General features: G+C 35.6%; 1 long non-coding RNA gene across 1 annotated transcript in view; it reads right to left on the reverse strand.

Moving 5' to 3' along the window:
• Positions 1 to 837: 837 nt before the first annotated feature.
• The window catches only part of LOC116600997, a 45,151-nt gene continuing 26,218 nt past the window's right edge, over positions 838 to 19,770 (reverse strand). The window contains exons 3-4 of the long non-coding RNA XR_004289881.1: positions 1,698 to 1,730; positions 838 to 1,052 (exon numbers count right to left, since the gene is read on the reverse strand). This is a non-coding gene — a long non-coding RNA (uncharacterized LOC116600997). The remainder of the gene's footprint in view (positions 1,053 to 1,697; positions 1,731 to 19,770) is intronic.

Below are 19,770 nucleotides of genomic sequence, written 5' to 3' on the forward strand. Positions count from 1 at the left end.
GGTGTCTGAATGTCAATACCCTCGCTGAGATATGCTGCTTTTGTTTGGAAGATGTTAACATTGAGAAAACTACATTTTTTGCCTTATAGGTCTTCTTCTGTTTTTATTTTGAGACACTTGCCGATTTATGATTACACATTCTCCCTATTGCAATAGTCTGTGATAAAGTCTCTCCTTATCTAAATGCATATTTGCTTTATTTGACAGCCTTTTTGATGGTTGAAGAATTTAACTTTTGAAAAGAAAGGAGGAATAGCTCAAATAATATACTGGCACTGTGTTTGGCTGGGAGATTTTGATATGGAAATTATTTGACCAGTCTCCACCTCTTGTTTACTTAAAATTATCATCTGGCCCCAAGTACTTAAAATTGTTACCTTGTTCCACTTAAAGTAATCAAGTTATGGAGGGCCAGGAGGGGGAAACCATTTCAAATTTTGGCAGGTTTTGATAGCATATCAAGCTGGAAACAGAGTGCTAAGCCAAGTTTTATATATTGTAATTTTAGTGGGCACATCCTCAAATCCACGGCACATTAATTTTTGATCTCAGCTGCTATTCCAAATTAATTTCCAAATATTTTCTTTGATTTGGTGAGGATTGGCTGGGAGTCAGAATAGCTTCACCTTTAGGGAAAAGTCTTCAATGCCTATATTTGAGCCAGCTGGGAAATTAAAACAGACACTAAGCTAAAAATGCTGAATTTTAGAAGAAAGCAATTCCATGGAAATGCACACACTGGTCATCTCCTATATATGCAATCTTCAATCTATAAATATCAGCATACTTATTATTAGAAGCACACCTATTTTTCATCTCCAGGGGACCTGCAATTGCTCATCACTTTTGGTGATCATGTGAAATATCAAGGCACTGAAAGTTGGTGAAAATTCCCATGGACACATGCAGACTGTGGGGAGTTTCTGTTTGCATTCCTGAGTCTTGTAGTTCCTCATGGAAATTCCACAGATGCCATTTGAAGGAACTTATGTTCAGGGAAGGTCTATTCACTGAAGGTTCACTAAGTTCAGCTTCTGTCTTGGTCAAAGAACCTGGAAATATTTCAAGGCCTTCCTAGAGATTACATGCTATACAACAAGGTGATCGGATACAGGTCAACATTTCTAACATCCAACATCTCTGCAAATCCCTCTGCACTTCACTAAGTCCTTCCTTATAAGGTTTTTTCCTATATTTTTTCCTCATCTTGCAGGGCACAAGCAAAATGTTAAAATTGCATGCAGGCCTGCAGGGGGGGACCACCAAGGAGATAATAACGCAATGCGTTAGAATTATTTGTCTTCCCCACCATCAGGCGTCAGCACAGACCCAACAGCTGTGTGGTCCCAGGCACATAGTAAGTCGGATAATATTTATTGAATAAATGACTGTGAGGACATGTAGTCAGAAGAGGAAGTGAGGTGCAGAAGAGAAGGCGAACTCTGGGATCTGGAGGCTGGAACTCTATTTTCTTGTTACTCTATTCTGGACACTCACTCCTAACTTATAGAAGGTTTGTGACTTCTGATTTCTTATTTGTTGGTTGAATTAGTCATTTGTTTTATTTATAGATTTAAATTCTTGGGTTTTAAAAAAATAATACATGAATACTTTGTTTTTATATAAATTGATAAATAATAATAATAGTAGATCTTTAAACCTAAAGTATTCTTTCAACAACACTCCCCCCTCCTTACCACCAAAGTCGTCTTCTTTCTCTGGAAGTAAGTCTGCAAATAAGAGTAATGCTATTATTTGCTTCATATGTATCCTTTGAGAGGGCTTTAAGAAAGTGTTTATTTAAGGATAGATGAGAGAGAGAGACAGTGAAGGAGAACAGGAGAGGGAAAATACAAGAACATAGAGCAGATACTCTTATACATAGTGATGCTTTGACTTTTTTTGCTTCCATTTTACTTGGAGTGTTAATATTTCAGATATTTTGTTGCAGGCTGCTTTTTTCACTTAAGATTTTAGTGACTCTCTCATTCATGCCTGTGCTAGTTTCATGACATCTGGCTTTTTCCACAACTTGTCTCACTGACTCCCATAATCTCTATTAGTTTCCAGGTACAGTTCCTGCCTCAGACTTCACTTAGGGCCGTGACCTTAATGTCTAGTGACCTTGATTTATTTCCTATCTTCATCACCCCACCAGTAGACTTCCCATGCCTTTTGCAATAATATAAAATATTTTGCAGTGTATATATCTTACCTTCTTCTCTTGTATTATAAATATATGATGAGAGAGTAGATACCTTTTTTAAGGGAAAAATGTGGAGACCTTTAGAGCATTCATGTGCTAAAACAACTGCTGGATCATAATGTCTATACCATTTTTCTCCCTTCGATTATATTCAACTGGGAATTCCCATTAAATTTTAAGTAACTTTATAAAATATATGAAATTCTCAAAGAAACTGGTTTTCATATATATATAGCATTCATTTGGGTGCTGAGAAAATGTCAGGAATAGAGACATTTTAAACCTAAATTGACAGTTATGACTTTCGATACCAAGATTTTAAGGTAGATCCTTTGCCCTCTTTTGAGTTTTGATCATGTTTTTAAGTAAGAAAGGTTAAAAAAAAAATATGGTACTTTGCTATCCCAAATATTGTGGATAAAACTTATATCAGACATTCTTTTAGATATTAGACCACTCTGATCAATTATTTAAAACTGAGTTATTAATTTTAAAGGTCAGAACATTCCAATAAACTTGGCATTTTTAGGGTATATTAGAAAACCAAAATGTGAAAAATAAAATGCAGTGAAATAGAGTTTCAGATAATCAGCTTCTTAAAGGATAGATCCTATACAATTAAAACAATATAGATACAATTTTTCATCAAGTTTTTTTTTTTTAAGATTTTATTTGTTGACAGACAGAGATCACAAGTTGGCAGAGAGACAGGCAGAGAGAGTGGGGGGAAGCAGTCTCCCTGCTGAGCAGAGAGCCCAATGTGGAGCTCATCCCAGGATCCTGAGATCATGACCTGAGCCAAGGCAGAGGCTTAACCCACTGAGCCACCAGGTGCCCCTACAGAAACATTTTTATGCAGAAAATTTAATCACGTGGCTACCCTCTCACTGTGGAGTTGCAGTTTGAATGATTGTTACTCAAACTTGATTATTTTTAATAAACAAATATTTCAGTATTTTTATTTTGTGATCTATTTTGATTGTCTTTTATAAGAATATGGTAAATACTGAAGTATTGTGATATGAGTGGCTTGTGGAAGATCTCCCACAGACTAGATACATGCATGCAAAACTCTTAGAAGGGCACCAGGAGTCCCTTTCTGCCCACAAAGTCTCTCCTGCGGATGTTCCATGAAGTCTAATAAGCCCATTGTTAGCATCATGCTTTAAAGTAAAAGTCTAGTCTCTAGAGGACTGTTGTGGGAGATACATTTTTCCTGGGAAGAGCAGTAATTGTACATTTACGTATATGATCAGAGGTCAGATTAATTTTGTTTCCTCCTGTGGAAAATAGACATAGTTCTGAGAAAATGGAATACAGAATTGACAACCTTTATTGACAGGAAGGGCAGGAGGAATTTGATAGAGTGCTTGACGCCTGGAGGACTGGCTCAACAGGATTCCTTCATGGGCACATAGAATACCTGGTAGTAAAGGCATGTGTCTGTGTTGGGGGGTGGGGTGGGCAGCCAGAGAGCATGGCAGAAATAAGGGCTTGGAGGCACTAATGATCCATTTCAGTATATCACAGTTTGTCCTTGGATTGATACTTGATTTCACTAAATATTTTCAAAGGTAAATGAGATATTTATTTCAATCTGGTGCTTGGATGGAGCAATGGGAGTAGAAGCCTAAAGGGCATAGATGGACCCAAAGGTATTGTCTATGATGTGGGGTGAAAAGGATATCACAGTGACCCAAAACGCGCTTTTAAAATAGAGGCTTTCAACTAAATTCTTTAATTTAAGCATTTAGGTTTTAAATCTTCATAGACACAATATAACTAGAGTAGTAATATTTGATTTTTTTTTTTGTAGTAAAATTCACCTCTAAATGTTGAGTTGAATTTTGTTATATACCTTCCTATTTCTACAAAATCAATGCCAGGTGGCAAATATTCATTGCAACCTGTTTGCAAATTCATTGATGGAATTACATAATGTGCAAAAGTTTAATTAAAAATGATTTTTAATAAACCATTCATTCTAATAAGATGTAGAAAGTAAAATTAGTTTCATAAAAGAGAATTATGCTTTAAATTAAAAGTTTTTTATTTTCTTTAAATCTCTTTGACTTGTGAACTCAAACTTGTGATTTTTAAGTACTTCAGAATCTAGAGATTTTTAAGCACCATCCAGGTGGTGGCTTTAATTTTTAATTATTTTTGGAATTCCTGTATTATAGTATAACATATATGTGTAAAAAATTACACATATGAGGGCATCTGGGTGGCTCAGTGGGTTAAGCCGCTGCCTTCGGCTCAGGTCATGATCTCGGGGTCCTGGGATTGAGTCCCGTATCGGGCTCTCTGCTCAGCAGGGAGCCTGCTTCCTCCTCTCTCTCTCTGCCTGCCTCTATGCCTATTTGTGATCTCTTTCTGTCAAATAAATAAATAAAATCTTTTTAAAAAAATTACACATATGAATTCTTTATAGCTGGCAAAATTTCACAAACTGCACACACCTGTGTAGCTAGGGCCCAGTGAAAAACATTCCTGTCATCCCAGAACTACCTTTTTCCCACTCTCCATACCACTTCCAGTAACTTCTGACTTGCCTAAACAGAACCACCCTGTGGGCTTCCAACAGCAGAGATTAGTATTGCTTATTTTTATGCTTTATATAAACAAAATTATATAATATGCATTCTCCTTACCTTCATACTATGTATGAGGTTCTTTTTTTTTTTTTTGCATGTGGTTATAAATTATTCACTCTCATTGCTTTCAAGTATTCCATTGAGTAAATATACAATTTATTTTATCCATCCTGCTATTGATGGGTCTTTGAGTAGTTTTGAGTTTGGCGCTATTTTAATTTTTGCTTCTATAAATACTGTAGTACCTCTCTTTAGGAAAACATGCATTTCTGTTGGGTATGTACCTATAAGTAGAATTGTTGGATCATAGCTTATACATATCTTCAGCTTTAGTACATAACACCAAATATTTCTCTAAAGATATTGTATCTATATATATATATATTATACCAATTCATATATCCTGTAAGTATCATATGAGAAATGTGGTTGGTCCATAGCTTTCTAAGAGAATTTTGGAATTTTTTGCTCCTTTCATTTTGGCCATTTTGGAATGTTCATGGTAGTTGCTAAAGTTTAAATTCACGTTTGCCTGATGACTAATGAAGTTGAACATATTTTCATGTTTACTAGTCCTCTGGATATCCTCTTTTGCGAAGTTTCTGCGTATTCTGTGTTTTTCATTTATACCTCATGTGTATTGTTCTTTATGTTTCTAGATAAAAGTCATTTGTATAGACAAATATATTCTTCTATTTTGTGACTTGCCTTTCCACTGTCTTAATGATTAAAAGACATTTTTAATTTTTTAAAAGATTCATTTATTTGTTTGAGAGAGAGAGAAAGAGCACACATGTGAATGGAGGGGGGGCAGAGAGAGACAGAATCCTCAAGGGGACTGCCTGCTGAGTGGGGGACCAATCAATGCTGGGCTTGATCCCAGAACCCTGAGATCATGACCTGAGACAAAACCAAGAGTTGGGTGCTTAATCGACTGAGCTACCCAGGCACCCAAAACTTTTAAAATTTAATGTAATTTAGTTTATTATTTTTTCTTTTATGATTAGCACATTTTGTGTCCTAGTTAAGAAAGTTTTGCCTAACCTACGTTATGAAGAGATTCCCCAGAATTTTTCTATGAGAGCTCTCCTTCCTCCCTTCCTTCCTCCTTCCTTCCCTCTCTTCCTCTTTCTCTCTCTCCTTCCTTCTCCCTTTTTTCCTCCCTCCCTCCCTTCTTTCCTTTCTGTTTGTTTGTTTATTTTTGCATAGTATGATGTAAGTAGGAAGACATATTATTTTCTAGGTGGCTATCCTAGTGATCCAGTACCTTTTTTGAATATTGAAAAGACCAGACATTCCCCCTATGCACTTTACTTTCCTATTGCATTACTGGTGAGTTTCTCTATTCATAGACAAATAACACAGTCTTAATTACTTCATCTTTACCGTAGATCTTGATATCAGATAGTATAACAACTTTAGCTTTCTTCTTTTTCTTTAAGATTTTTTGGCTGTTCTTGACCCTTTGCATACCATGTAAGGTTTTAAGTCATCTAGTGCAGTACATTTCTGCAAAAAAACCCAGATGGAATATTTTTAAATTGAAGTTACATTGAAATTACAGATTAATTTAAAGAAATTCATATCTTTAAATTATTGAGTTTCAATAGATTATGGACTTGGGCCAGTCATTTCGTATGCGTGTGTATGTGTGTGTGTGTTTGTTTTTTTAAATCTTAACTTGTTTCAGTTGTTCAGTTTGGTAACTTTATTTCTGGGTACTTGATTTTTAAAAAAATATTATTGGAGATTATTTTCAAAATTTATAATTTATCTCTCTTGCTTGTATATAAAATTAGAATTGATTTTTTGGCATTATCTTCATATCCAACTACCTTACTAAATTCATTTATTTATTCCAGTACTTATCTACAAATTATTTTGGATTTTTAAATTATATTCTATGTAATAATTCTAGGATGTTTTCCCTCTTGCTTGAAATGACTAGTAACTCCTACAGTTTTTTTTTTCAGTGTTCCACAATTCATTGTTTATGCACCAAACCCAGTGCTCCATGCCCTCCTTAATACCTACCACCAGACTTACCCAAGCCCCCACGACCTTCCCCTCCAAAACCCTCAGCTTGTTTCTCAGTGTTCACTGTCTCTCATGGTTTGTCTCCCCTTTGATTTCCCCGAACTCCTACAGTTTTTTTTTTTTTTTAAGATTTTATTTATTTATTTGACAGAGAGAGATCACAAGTAGGCAGAGGCAGCAGGCAGAGATGTGGGGGGAAGAAGGCTCCCTGCTGAGCAGAGAGCCTGATGCGGAGCTCCATCCCAGGATTCCGGGATCACGACCTGAGCTGAAGGCAGAGGCTTTAACCCACTGAGCCACCCAGGTGCCCCACTCCTACAGTTTTAATAGAAGTCCTAATGATGGGCAACTTTTTCTTGGTTCCTATTGCTACAGAAAGTAGTCAACATTTTACTGTTGAGTAGGAGGCTTGCTGTTGGCTTTTTTTTTTAAATGTGTATTTTTTTGTCAGATTAAAATTTTCTCTTTTTTAAATTAATTAATTAATTTTTAGTTAGAGAGAGGGACAGAGGGAAAGAGAGAATCTCAGGTAGAGTTCATGCCCAGCATGGAAACCTATGTGGGTATCGATCTCACAACCACTTCTACTTCTGCTTAGAGACTATATGCAAGATGAAGGACAGAGTGAAGAGAGGAGAATGCTAAGAAGTTAGTCACTTCTGTTTGAATTCTAAGGCAGTTATTCTGCAGTATGTAGTCATAATGGCTGATTATGAAAGAATTTTCACAGGGTTCTGCAGGAAGCCTTTTGGAAACCATATCTCCATTTCAGGGAAAGGAGCAAAAAATAGCTGACTACACATGTAGAATTTATATCCACCAGTTGCTATGATCTCCAAAATACTATTAAATGTTTGAACCTTTATAGGTTATTTAAGTTCCTTGTCCTTCAATGTTCTCATCTGAAAAATGTGGATAATAGCAATAACTTTCTCATAGTAATGCTGTGAGAGTAAATAAGTAAACACATGTAAATATGTGTGTGCATGGCATGTAGACAGTGCTCAATAAGATGTATAAATCACTAGTTTTATTAGCTATTATGAAGTCATGAATTCCTCCATGGCAAAAATGTCTGTTTTATTTTAAATTCTATCAGTGTCTATTTAAATATTTTGTACCGGGGCACCTGGGTGGCTCAGTGGGTTAAGCCGCTGCCTTCAGCTCAGGTCATGATCTCAGGGTCCTGGGAACGAGCCCCGCATCGGACTCTCTGTTCAGCAGGGAGCCTGCTTCCTCCTCTCTGTCTGCCTGCCTCTCTGCCTGCTTGTGATCTCTCTCTGTCAAATAAATAAATAAAATCTTTAAAAAAATAAAAAAATAAAAAAATAAATATTTTGTACCTAATCAACTCAAATAATGTTGAAAATGTGTGTATGAGGGATTCTGTTTTTAAAAACTGAGTTTTCATTAGTGTTAACTTTGGAAAACTAGTAAATTCTTTTCACATTTATAGACTATCTGATTCAGGTATCTGATTCAGGTCAAGTAAAAATTCCACCTAACTGTGTGACATGAATCTCTTTCCTGATTCTCAATTTCCCCTTCAGAAGCATGAGACAATGATTGAATTAATCTAAAAGCTTTATTATGAGAGATTAGATGTAGTGAATTTGAAATCAATAATTAAGCTAGCAAATACTATGCTATCATGGCACATTCAATATGCTTTTATGAACCCCAACATGTAAAAGGGAGAATAAAATCTTCCTTGTGGCAAAGATAGTAAATAGGTATAAATTATTTATTGCATGTCTTCAACTTTCTATCCACTGTGTCAAACTATGAGAAAAATACCTTGGAACAAATGGAAATGCTTGTCTCATGAAGACTTGCCTCTGGCTGGCTGGTGAAAATGGCACAAATATAAAGATTAGAAAAAAAAAAAACCCCACAGAGTTTTCCTCTTTATGATTCAACAATTCTATACTTTCTCCATGCTTATTAAGATAAGTGCATTTTTTCATTTATTCTTGTTTCATTGAATAAATGAAACAAGATGGGATTGGGAGGGAGACAAACCATAAGTGACTCTTAATCTCACAAAACAAACTGAGGGTTGCTGGGGGGAGGGGGTTTGGGAGAAGGGGGTGGGATTATGGACATTGGGGAGGGTATGTGCTTTGGTGAGTGCTGTGAAGTGTGTAAACCTGGTGATTCACAGACCTGTACCCCTGGGGATAAAAATATATGTTTATAAAAAATAAAAAATTAATTTAAATAAAAAAAAAAAGATAAGTGCATTTTTTAAGAGCTTTTATTTGTTTATTTGCAAGAGAGTGAGAGAGAGAGAGAGTGCATGAGTGGGTGCGTACATGAACTAGGGAGGGTCAAACAGAGAGGGAGAGGGAGAGAACCTTAAGAAGGTGGCCAACATACTAGGCACAGAGCCTGACCAGGGGATCAGCAGATCACCATGGGTTCTCAATCTCATGATCCTGAAATTATGACCTGAGCCCAGACCAAGAGTTGGGTGCCTAACTGACTGGGCTACCCAGGCACCCCTAAGATAAGAACATTCTTAATCCCTTTTATCTGTTTCATCCATTGCTCCCCCCATCCTTTCTCTGGCAACCACTAGTTTGTTCTCAATATTTGAGTCTGTGTTTTTCATCTTTTTTTCTTTGTTCATTTTTTTCTTACATTGGACATGCAAGTGAAATCATTTGAAATTTGTTTTTCTCTTATTGACTTATTTCACTTAGCATTATACCCTTAAGGTACATCCATGTTGTTGTAAATGGCAAGATTCCATTCTTTTTATTATGGCTGAAAAATATTCTTCTGTGTGTGTGTGTGTGTGTGTGTGTGTGTGTGTGTGTGTGTAAACTTCCTTATCCATTCTTCTGTGGGTGGACACTGGGCTGCTTCCATATAGTAGCTACTGTAAATAATGCTGCAATAAACACAGAGGTACATATATCTTTTCAATTTAGTATTTTTATTTTCTTTGGGTAAACACCAATAGTCAAATAACTAAATCATATAGTAATTCTATTTTTAAGTTTTTGAGGAAACTTATTGTTTTCCACAGGGGAAGCACCAGTTTCTGTTCCTACCATGAGTGCATAAGCTTTCTTTTTCTCTACAGTCTCTCCAAGACTTTTTGTTTCTTGTGTTTTAATTTTAGCCATTTTGAAAAGTGTAAAGTGATTACACTTAGTTGAGATGCTAAGTTCAAACTCAATGGTGAAAAATTGAGAACTTTTTCTCTAAGATCTAGAATAAGACAAAGATGTCTACACTCACCACTGTTATTCAATGTAGTACTAGAAATCCTAGCCATAGCAATCTGACAAGAAAAAGAAATAAAAGGCATATAAATTGGTAAGGGAGAAATAAAACTTTCACTATTTGCAGATGACAAGATTTGTATATATAGAAAAAATGAAGATTCCACCAAAAAGCTACTGTAACTGAATTTAATAAATTCCAGGACAAAAAAGTAATATACAAAAATCTGTTGTATTTCTATACATTGATAATGAAGTAGCAGAAAAAAGAAATTAGGAAAAAATTCCATTTAAAATTGTACCAAAAAGAATAAAATGTCTAGGCATAAACTTAACAAATGAGGTGAAAGACCTGTACTCCAAAAACTGTAAAACACCAATGAATGAAATTGAAGGCAACACAAATAAATGGAAAGATATTCCATGCTCATGAAACCAACATTGTTAAAAATGTCCATACTACCCAAGGGAATCTACAGATTTAATGCAGTCCTGCTCAAAATACCAACAACATTTTTCATAGAGCTAGAACAAATAATCCTAAAATTTGCATGGAGCCACTAGCTTGAAAAAGCAAAGCAATCTGGGAAAAGTAGAACAAAGCTAGAAGTATCACAATCCCAGATTTCAAAATATACTGCAGAACTGCAAAATGGTGTTGGCATAAAAATAGACACACAAATCAATGGAACAGAATAGAAAGTCCAGAAATAAACCCATGCTCACATGGGTCAATTGATCTACAGCAAAGGGGACAAGAATATGCAATGGGGAAAAGATAGTCTCTTCAACAAATGGTGTTGGGAAAACTGGAAAAACTGCAAAACTCATTCATGCAACAGAATGAAACTGAATCATTTTCTTACATCATACACAAAAAATAAACTTAGAATGGATTAAAGTTCTAAATGTGAACTCTGAAACCATAAAATTCCTAGAAAAAAACAAAGCCACTAATTTCTTTGACATTGGCCATAGGAACATTTTTCTTCCTGTGTTTCCTCTGGCAAGGGAAACAAAAGTAAAATTAAACTATTGGGACTATATCAAAATTAAAAAAAAATTCACAGCAAAGGAAACCATCAACAAAACTTTATAAGGCAACCAACTGAATGGGAGAAGATATTTGAAAATGCTATATCCTATAAGGGGTTAATATCCAAAATATATAAAGAACTTATATGACTCAACACCTAAAAACAAAACTAAACAAAACAAAAACCCACAAATAACCCAATTAAAATGCACAGAGTAGAGAGGAAGTTAGCTACAGTATAGGAGAACCCTGAGCTCATCTCATCCCACAAACATAAGTAGGTAACTTTCAAATCATCCTAAATACCCCAGAAGCCAACCTGAAGATCGACAGAAGAAACTCCACAAAAAAGGGAAAGAAGAGGCCACATTGAAAAAAGGAAGTACCGAGATACAATTTAGGGGAGAACCTGGAGTGTTGTGGAGGGGAGGGAGCTATAGTTGTGGAGAAAAATGGGCGGGGGCGGGAAGCACACAGGGGAATGCAAAAGAAGAACATTTTCCCAAAGCCATTGACCTAGAAATTGAGAGGGGCTGAATTTCATGAGTTTTTGCAACCAGTGAGGCTTAAAGCCTGGAGTTTTTAAAAGTCAGTGTGTTTGGCTGGGATAAAGGCTAGAGGGCACTGTCCTGATCCTAGAGAGAGGACAGGCAAACAAACTGGGGACATAGAGTGTGAAAACAGTGATCTGAAAAATGACTGGAGCACACAGTGGGGAGATTCTTCACTTCTCTTAGAGTGTGTCACCAAGAAGCAGCATTCACAGAGATGCTTCTCCAGAAACTAAGGAGATGTTTGGTAACGTTTTCCTTCCCTGCCATTGAGCATAAACACAGAGTCACTAAAGTAATCATTTCAGCACTAACACTGGTTGCCTAACTTACTTACACCAAACCCCACCACCTGTGTTCTGATAGGGCTGTCCTTTTCAGTCAGGCTTGCCTCAGTCTCAGTGTGGTGAACTCCTCTCTAAGAATACCAGCAGATCTCCCTTCCCACACCACTTCTCCCAGCCAGAGAGTTCTGCAGGACCTCAATTCTGGTGGATTTGGTGTCAGATCTCATTTCATAAGCAGATCAGAGCACACCTAGTTAAAACATACCACATTCAGGCCAGGAACCAAACACTGGCCAAGCAGGCAAGGAGAATCTCTGCCAATGACTGATCTGAAGGATACAAAATAAATCAGCAGAGCTTATGTGATAGACACCAGAGACACTCCTTGAAATGCCAGCCCTTGGGCACTACTTGACTCCTTCTCCTTCTACATTAGGCTATCACTTTCAGGAGTAGGACATATAACTGTATTTTCTTTTTTTTTTTTAATTGAAATATAATATATTAGTTATACATGTACATCATGGTGATTTGAAAGTTTTTTACATTATTAAATAGTTCGCACAGTAAATCTAGTTCCCATCCCATCACCATACAAATTTTATTACAATATTATTGACTATATTCCCTATGCTGTATATTACATCCCCATAATTTATTTTATTTATTCATTTTTATTTTTAATTTAATCAATCTTTCCCAGTATTCCAAAATTCATTATTTATGCACAACACCCAGTGTTTCATGCAGTACATGCCACCTTAATACCCACCACTAGGCTCATCCAACCCCCCCACCCCTCTTCCATCCAAAACCCTCAGTTTGTTTCTCAGACTCCACAGTCTCTCATGGTTTGTCTCCTCCTCCAATTTCCCCCAACTAACTTTCTCCACCTCCCAGTGTCCTCTGTGTTACTCCTTATGCTCCACAAGTAAGTGAAACCATATGATAATTGACTCTCTCTGCTTGACTTATTTCACTCAGCATAATCTCCTCCAGTCCCATCCATGTTGTTACAAAAGTTGGGTATTCATCCTTTGATGGAGGCAGAATACTCCATTGTATATATGGACCATGTCTTCTTTATCCATTCATCTGTTGAAGGGCATCTTGGCTCTTTCCACAGTTGGATGACTGTGGCCACTGTTGCTATAAATATTGTGATACATATGGCCTTTCTTTTCACTGTATCAGTGTCTTTGCAGTAAATACCCAGTAGTGCAATTTCAGGGTCATAGGGTAGCTCTATTTTTAATTTCTTAAGGAATCTCCACACTGTTTTCCAAAGTGGCTGCACCAACTTGCATTTCCACCAACAGGGTAAGAGGGTTCTCCTTTCTCCACATCCTCTCCAACACTTGTTTACTGTCCTGTTGATTTTGGCCATCCTGACTGGTGTAAGGTGGTATCTTAATTTGGTTTTGATTTGAGTCTCCCTGGTGGCTAATGATGAACATTTTTTCATTAGCCACTTGACTGTTAGCCACTTGTATGTCTTCTTTGGAGCCGAGTCTGTTCTTGTGTTCTGTTCATTTTTTGACATGATTATCTGTTTTGTGGGTGTTGAGTTTGAGGATTTTTTTTTTTAAGATTTTATTTATTTATTTGACAGACAGAGATCACAAGTAGGCAGAGAGGCAGGCAGAGGTGGAGGGGGAAGCAGGCGCCCTGCTGAGCAGAGAGCCTGATGTGAGCTCAATCCCAGGACCCTGAGATCATGACCTGAGCCAAAGACACAGGCTTAATCCACTGAGCTGCCCAGGAACCCCGAGGAGTTCTTTATAGATCTTGGTTATCAGCCCTTTGTCTATAGTGTCATTTGCAAATATCTTCTCCAATTCCGTAGTTTGACTCTTTGTTTTGTTGATTGTTTCCTTTGCTGTACAGAAGCTTTTGATTTTGATGAAGTCCCCAAAGTTCATTTTCACTTTTGTTTCCTTTGCCTTTGGAGAAATGTCTTGAAAGAAGTCGCTGTGGCCAGAAATGTCTTGAAAGAAGTCACAGTGGCCAGTGTTGAAGAGGTTAGTGCCTATGTTCTCCCCTAAGATTTTGATAGATTCCTGCCTCACATTGAAGTCTTTTATACATTTTGAGTTTATCTTTGTGTATGGTGTAAAAGAATAGTTGAGTTTCATTCTTCTATACATATCTGTCCAATTTTCCCAACAACATCTATTGAAGAGACTTTTTTAAAAAAGATTTTATTTATATATTTGAAAAGAGAGAATGAGAGAAAGAGAAAGTATGAGAAGGGGCAGGGTCAGAGGGAGAAGCAGAGTCCTTGCCGAGCAGGGAGCCTGATTCAGGATTCGATCCTGGGACTCCAGGATCATGAGCTGAGCTGAAAGTAGTTGCTTAACCAATTGAGCCACTCAGGAACCTGAGGAGACGGACTTTTTTCCACTGTATATCTTTTCCTGCTTTGTTGAAGATTATTTGACCATAAGTTGAAGGTCCATATCTGGGCTCTTTACCCTTTTCCACTGGTCTATGTGTCTATAGCTATCTTTTTTAACACAGAGAAGAAGACAGAGACTTCGACAAAATGCCAAGATGGAGGAATTCACCTCATATGAAAGAACAAGATACAACCATGGCAAGAGATCTAAGTGAAATATATATATATACACACATATATATACATATATACACATACATATATATGCATATATATACATACATATATATACATATATACATACATATATATACATATATACATATATATTTCATATATATACACATATATACATACATATATATATACATATATATATTTCACTTAGATCTCTTGCCATGGTTGTATCTTGTTCTTTCATATGAGGTGAATTCCTTCATCTTGGCATTTTGTCGAAGTCTCTGTCTTCTTCTCTGTGTTATATACGTATATGTATGTATATATATATGTATGTATGTATATATATATATGTAACATGCCTGATGGAGAATTTAAAGCCACAATCATAAATATACTCACTGGGCTTGAGAAAACAATAGAAGGCATCAATGAGACCATTACAACGGAGATAGAAGAATTAAAAAAAAAAATCAATCAGAACTGAAGAATGCAATAAATGAATGTGGAAATAGGTTTCATCAATGCATAGTAGGCTGGAAGATGCAGAGGAATGAATCAGTGACCTAGAAGACAAAATAATGGAGAATAATGAAGATGAACAAAAGAAAGAAAGAAGAAATATACAACATATGAATAGACTTAGGGAAATTAGTGATTCTATGAAATATAATAATATTCATATTATAGGAGTCCCGGAAGAGGAAGAGAGATAAAAGGGGGCAGAAAATTTATTTGAGGAAATAATAACTGAAAACTTCTCTAATCTGGGGAAGAAAACAGATATCCAGATCCAGGAGGCACAGAGAACTCCCATCAAAATCAACAAAAGCAGGCCAACACCAAGATATATTGTAATTAAATTTGCAAAATATAGTGACAAAGAAAAAGTCTTAAAATCAGCAAGACAAAAGAAGTCCTTACATTTCAAAGGTAAATCCATTAGTCTAGCTGGAGCTCAACAGAAGCTTGACAAGCCAGAAGGGAGTGGCATGATATATTCAAAGTGCTGAGTGGGAAAAAATCTGCAGCCAAAAATACTCTATCTGGCAAAGCTATCAATCAGGATAGAAGGAGAGATGAAGAGTTTCCCAGACAAAAACTAAAGGAATTTGTGACCACTAAACCAACCTTACACAGAATATTAAAGAGGATTCTTTGAATGCAAGGAAAGACCAAAAGTGACAAAGAGAAGAAAGGATCAAAGAAAGCCTCCAGAGACAATGACAAAGTAAGTTATAAAAAGGCAGTAAATACATGTCTATCAATAACATATCTACATTTAATGTATGGAGCACCCAAATAAATAAAACAAGTAATAGTGAACATAAAGGAACTCACTGATGGTAATATAATAATAGTAGGTAGGGGACTTTAACATCTCACTCTCACCAATGGAGAGATCATCTAAACAAAAAATAAACAAAAAAAACAACGGCTTTGAATGACACATTGGACCAGATGGCCTTAACAGATATATTCAGAACATTCCATCCTAAAACAGCATAATATGCATTCTTGCCAAGTATACACAGAACATTCTCCAGAAGAGATCACATATTAGGTCACAAAACAGGCCTCAACAAATACAAAAAAGTTGAAATCATACCATGTCTCTTTTCTGACTACAACACTATGAAACTATAAGTCAACCACAAGAAAACACCTGTAAAGTCCACAGATACATGGAAGTTAAACAACATGCTAATAAACAATGAATGGGTCAACCAGGAAATCAAAGAAGTTAAAAAATACATGGAAACAAATGAAAATGGAAACACAATAATAGTCCAAAACCTTGGGTTGCTGCAAAAGTGGTCTTAAGAGGGAAGTATACAGAGATACAGGCCTACCTCAAGGAGCAAGAAAATCTCAATTAAATGACCTAATCTTAAACCTAAAGTAGCTAGAAAAAGAATAAGAAACAAAGCCTGAAGCCAGCAGAAGGTGGAAATAATGAAGATTAGAGCAGAAATCAATGATACAGAAACTAAAAACAGTAGAACAGATTAATGACACCAGGATCTGGTTCTCTGAAAAAATTAATACAATTGACAAACCTCTATCCAGACTTACCAAAGAGAGAGAGAGAGGAAAAAAAAAGAAAGACCAAAATAAATAAAATCACAAATGAGAGAGGAGAAATAACCATGAACACCACGGAAATGTAAATGATCATATTAGACTATTATGAAAAACTATATGCCAACAAACTGGACAGCTTGGAAGAAATAAATGAATTCCTATGAACATCTAAACTATCAAAACTGAAACAAGAAGAAATAGAAAACTTGGACAGATAAGCAGCAAAGAAATTGAATCAGTAATTTAAAAAAAAAAAACTCCTAATAAACTATCCCAAAAAAAAAAAAGAAAAGAAAAAGAAAAGAAAAAAAAACTTCGAAATTCACCTATGAGGTCAGCATTACTCTGATACCAAAACCAGATAAAGACTCCACTAAAAAAGAGAATTATAGGCCAATATCCCTGATGAACACAGATGAAAAATTGTGGATAAAATACTAGTAAATGAAACCCAACAATATATTAAAAAAAAATCATTCCCCATGATCAACTTGGATTTATTCCTGGGTTGCAAGAGTGGTTCAATATTTGCAAGTCAATCAACTTGATACGCCACATTAATAAAAAAAAAAAAGGATAAGAAGCATATGATCATTTCTTTTTTTATTTAAATTCAATTAACCAACATATAGTACATCATTAGTTTCAGATGTAGTATTCAATGACTCATCAGTTGCATATAACACTCAGTGCTCATCACATCACATGCTCTCCTTAATGTCTATCGCCCAGTCTCAACAGATGCAGAACATCCATTCATGATAAAAACCCTTAACAAAGTAGGTTAAGAGAGAATACACCTCAACATCATAAAGGGCATGTATAAAAAACCCACTGCTAAGTCATCCTCAGTGGGGAAATATTGAGAGCTTTTCCTCTATGGTCAGGAACAAAACAAGGATGTCCACTCTCACCACTGTTAATTAACATAGTAGTGGAAGTCCTAACCTTAGCAATCACACAGCAAAAAGAAATAAAATGCATCCAAATAAGCAAGGAAGAAATAAAACTTTCATTATTTATCCAAATAATACAAAAAATACTAATTCAAAGGGATACATGCACCTTGATATTTATAGCAGCATTATTTACAATAACCAAATTATGGAGCTAGCCCAAATACCCATCAGTAGATAAGTGGACAAAGAAGATGTCATATATATGACATATGTATGTGTGTATATGCACATACATATGTATGTATACAATATATACAATTATTCAATGAAATATTACTTAGCCATCAAAAGAATGAAATCTTGCCATTTGTGATGCATGATGTGAATGGAGCTACAGAGTTTTATGCTAAGCAAAAGAAGACAGAGAAAGGCAAATACCATATGATCTCCCTATATGTGGAGTTTAAGAAACAAAACAAATCAGCAAAGGAAGAAAAGAGAGAGAGAGAGAGGCACACCAAGAAACAGATTCTAAACCTTAGAGAACAAACTCATGATTACCAGAGGGGATGTGCATATGGGGATGGGTTGAATAGGTGATGGGGCTTAAGGAGTGCACTTGTGATGAGCACTGGGTGTTGTATAGAAGTGTTAAATGACTATATCATGCACCTGAAACTAGTATTTCTTAGGAGCTAAGAGGAACTAATTGACATAAAATAAAAACTTAAAAAAAAAATGCAGAGAGGAAATGAGCAGACCTTTTTCCAAAGAAGACATACAGATGGCTGACAGACACATGAAAAGATGTTCAGTATCACTAATTACCAGGGAAATGCAAATCAAGACCACAATGGGATATCACTTCCCCTGTCAAAATGGCTAAAATCAAAACCACAAGAAATAATAACCAACAAACAAACAAACCACAAGAAATAATAACCTCCCTTCTGTGAGGATAGGGAGTAAAGAAATCCTTGTTCACTGTTGGTAGGAATATAAATTGGTGCTGCCACTGTGGAAAGCAACACGGATATACCTCAAAAAAAAAAAAATAGAATTACTGTATGATCCAGCAATTCCACTACTGAGTGTTTACCCAAAGAAAATGAAACACTAATTTAAAAGGATATATGTACCTCTGTGTTTATTGTAGCATTATTTCAATAGCCAAGACATGAAAGCAGCCCAACTATCCATCTATAGATGAATGGATAGAAAAGATACACACACACACACACACACACACACACACATAGTGGAATATTATTCAACAACAACAAAAAAGAGAGAAAAAAGAGTTTTAGAAACATTTGTTTCTGTCTTTATATGTGATTTGACTTAGACATCCTTAATCCAAATCTTATGTTGGCTTGTTTTTAGGCACAAATCAAGAATAGAGGAACAGATGTTTAAATATCTGTTGCTCATATTAACAATTAAATAATTAAGTTATTGCTGCCTTTCAGTTCTAGAAAAAAATAGTTTTTCTTTTTTTCATTTTTTATGTTCAGTTAGCCACTGATAGTACATCAATAGTTCTTCAATAGTGAAGTTCAAAGAGCAGCTGAGAATCTTTTCATCATAAAATATTTTGATTTTTATGTCATCCAAAAAAGATTATTCAAAGAGAAGTAAATATGAACTTTAATAACAATAGGGGTTATATATAAAGTATTGAGGAACACTTGAAGAACTAGACAAACTAAGAATATATTTTTGTGACCAAAATACCAAATGAGAGTACTGTGTTGTTCTACTCAACTATAGATTCTATCCATTTAAACAAATTCTATAAAAATATGATATTCTGCAATTCAAGGACCAATTATTATATGACCTAGGAATAAAAGGCAGTATTTTGGGGGGGACGATTTTTTTTTTTCTGCAGAAGAGTTGCATAAATCCTAGCTATCCCTGAAATAGCTATTGTGTGTCCTCTTTGCCTTTTCATATTATGGGCTATTCTGGCTTATGGAACTACATACTATGTTTCATTTCTTTAACCAAATGTTTGCACATTTATTTTAAAACCTTCTGAAGAATGAATGAATTTAATAAGGTGGGCATTTCATTTAAAGGTATGATATTGACAGTATGGAAAATATATTTAGCAATTTTCCCTTAGATGTGTGCTCCTCTTAGTGACTATAGATGCTATTTGCTAAATGAAAAGTAACACATAGATTCCATTCTGGTATTTACTGAATTTCTTTTGTTTAGAAGGCAGAAATCCACAAAATTGATTTCATAATAAAATGCAA

Source organism: Mustela erminea, chromosome 1 (assembly GCF_009829155.1).
Source record: "Mustela erminea isolate mMusErm1 chromosome 1, mMusErm1.Pri, whole genome shotgun sequence".
Classification (NCBI taxonomy): Eukaryota; Metazoa; Chordata; class Mammalia; order Carnivora; family Mustelidae; genus Mustela; species Mustela erminea.